Raw genomic sequence first — 2,864 nt, forward strand, 5'->3', positions numbered from 1 at the left:
TTATGAGAGATTAGTATCACTACTCCTGGTTTTTTTTAGTTGCCATTTGCTTGGTATATTTTGTCCCATCCTTTAATTTTTAGTCTTTCTTTATCTTCATTCTTCAGATGTGTCTCTTGTAGGCAACGTATTGATGGGTTTTGTTTTTTTTATCCAATCTGCTACTCTTTTTCTTTTCAGTGGTGCATTTAAACCATTCATGTTCAGTGTAATTATTGTAAGTTAGGGTTTTATTGCTGTCATTCTGTTCAATTCTTTTTGGTGTTGTTGCTAGTTACTTTGGTCCATCCTGTTTTCTGTGGCATCTCTGTTTCAAGGACGTCTCTCAGTGTTTCCTGTAAGGCTGGTCTTGCTTTTACGAACTTATTTAGGTTCTGTATTTCTGGGAATATTTTGATCTCTCCTTCATACTTGATGGATAGTTTTGCTGGGTACCTTATTCTTGGTTGAAAGTTGTGTTCTTTAAGTGTTCGATAGATGCCATTCCACTGTCTTCTTGCTCTCATGGTGTCTGCTGAGAAATCAGCACTTAATCTTTTTTTTTTGTAGTTTAAAGACCTTTATTAATGCAATAAATTAACTTTGTACACATTTTTATATATAAAAAAACAGACTAGGAAGTAGTTTCTTTCAGAATGTGGTGGGCTTCATTAAAGTTTGATCTCCAAAAACCTGCTTGAAGAAAGCAACGTGCTCCTCACAGTGTTCTCCTGGCGTAAAATTAGGACTCCCCTGCAAACGCTGATTGTGCTGTTCAAAAAACCGGAATATCGTATAGAAAAGCATGTTGTCTTCAGTCTGCTTTGCGGCATCTAAGAATTTCCGTGCAGATGTTGTCATGGCCACCGATGCCCCGGATGAACCGTAAGGCAGCTAACACCTGGTGTTTGGAGACACCTGGTGTTTGGAGAGAAGCACTTCCAGAATCTCATCATTTGCGGTTGAAAGTCTCTTCAACATATCCAGAGACAGCTGATGATTAGGAGGATAGAAACTTTCCAGGGAGAGCAGGAGACAAGCCAGAGGCTTGGAGTCACTGAGAACATTGTACCGCAGGAACTGGTGCAGCATGTAGAAAAGGTTGTGCTGGACCAGGGTCTTGATAACCAGCTTATGTAAGTAATGCTGCACTGCAACCTGGAAATGGTTTAGAGAACGAATATATTCCATCAGCACAGCTATCACAAACTTATGAGGCAGCTCCTTGTTCTCCAAGAACACGGACAGGACGTGGGTGTACATGTCAGACTGGTCAACCACCACCTGCATCCACACAGGCTTTTTTAGCAGTGGGTTACTTCGACTCTGCCTGCTTCTACTGCCGTTGTATAACTCTGCTCAGCATCCAGGGACTTCTTATACTCGTGATTGTGTTTATCAAAAACAGTGGTGATCAGCGGTAGCGTGGCTCTGTCTGACTCACCTAACATTTGGAAACAGATAGACAGGATGACCATCTTGCACTCTTTTCTCTGGAGGAGAAAGTCCATCAGCCTGCCTTTATCTGGCAAGAGGTTGACTATGGGCTGAAGCTTCACTCGCAAGTTCCACAGGTAACCTTGGCTCACACTGATGATGATTTCAGGCTGGAAGACAATCCGCATGAGGAATAGAGCTTACAGGTAACAGGAGACTGGCTGGTCATGGAAGCAGGACCTGCCATGGGGATCTGGTAGGGCTGAATGGATCTTGGGGGAAGCACAGGGTGATGGACTGTAAGGGCCCCGTCAAACTCACCTGTCATCTTTATGTCAAATATGACAGACGTCTCCGTGTCCTGGTGGTGAACGACTATCAAGTTGTCCACCACGTTCAGGGCAAACTTCCCTGTCCTATTCAACTTCAGTATGTGCATCTTTTTATAGGCACCTTCTCGTGGTATATGGTAGAGCACCACCTCCGCTCTGGTGCTATTGGATGTCCGTGAGTGATGCCTCAAGAAGAGAACATAAAGCTGTCCGTATATCGTAGCCATCGCCATGTCTCTTTCGGAAAGGCTGAGTTTCGTTGACTTGGGTGCGGCAGACAGATCAATCTCAAACTTGGGCAGCTTGGACATAGTGACACCCTTAAAATAAAAGGGCTGCAGAACGTTGCCAAGGACGGTGGTGGACAGCAGGATGACAGCGCTCTCGGGGCAGTACATGTACCAATTCATGTTGATGTTCTGACTCTTCAGCAGTTTCAGATTCCGTTTCTCTGGTAAAACCTGGTAAAATTCAATTCCTTGATCTGTTATAAAGGCAATTTCAGTAGAACTGGTCCAGCAGAATCCTAAGATGTTGGCATTCTTGGTCTTGCATTCCTGTGTGTACTCCTGCTGAGAATTATCAGGGATGAAATTAGAAAAGTCCACAGTCTTTGAGGTCCTCTGAACGGCCAAAATCTTATTTTCTAGGGAAAATTTAATGCACTTCACTTCTCCTTTATCTTCCATTCTAAATGAAATGGGGTTCCGATCGTCGGGTCCTTTCACTACAACCCCAGTAGCGCCTCCAGATCGGATGGCAAACACCTGCTTGTTGGCCTCATCGAAGAAGACGCAGTTGACCGGGTTCGCCTTCTTGAACTGCACCGGCCGGTCGCTGAGCTCCAGGTAGTAGTCCTCCTCGCCCATGGTCGGCGCCGCAGCGGGGACCCTGGGGGTGGCCGCCAGCACAGCACTTAATCTTATCTGTTCTCCCTTATAGGTTACTCTTTGTTTCTCTCTCATTGCTTTTAGTATTTTCTCCTTATCTTTGGTTCTAGCAAATTTGACAATGATATGCCTTGGTGTTTTTCTCTTAGGGTCTAGTCTATATGGCGTTACCTCAGCTTCTTGAATATATATTCTGTCATTCTTCATTATGCCTGCAAAGTTTTCC

The 2,864-nt window shown here is 44.3% G+C and overlaps 1 protein-coding gene and 1 pseudogene across 1 annotated transcript in view; one reads left to right on the forward strand and one right to left on the reverse strand.

The window, feature by feature from the left end:
- FANCC (Fanconi anemia, complementation group C) overlaps nt 1-2,864 on the forward strand; it is a 388,004-nt gene that overhangs the window by 191,244 nt on the left and 193,896 nt on the right. The window lies entirely within an intron of this gene.
- LOC102869945 lies at nt 631-2,617 on the reverse strand (annotated as a pseudogene).

This window comes from Elephantulus edwardii, unplaced genomic scaffold (assembly GCF_000299155.1).
Source record: "Elephantulus edwardii isolate Elephantulus edwardi_28Jun2011 unplaced genomic scaffold, EleEdw1.0 scaffold00238, whole genome shotgun sequence".
Lineage (NCBI taxonomy): Eukaryota > Metazoa > Chordata > Mammalia > Macroscelidea > Macroscelididae > Elephantulus > Elephantulus edwardii.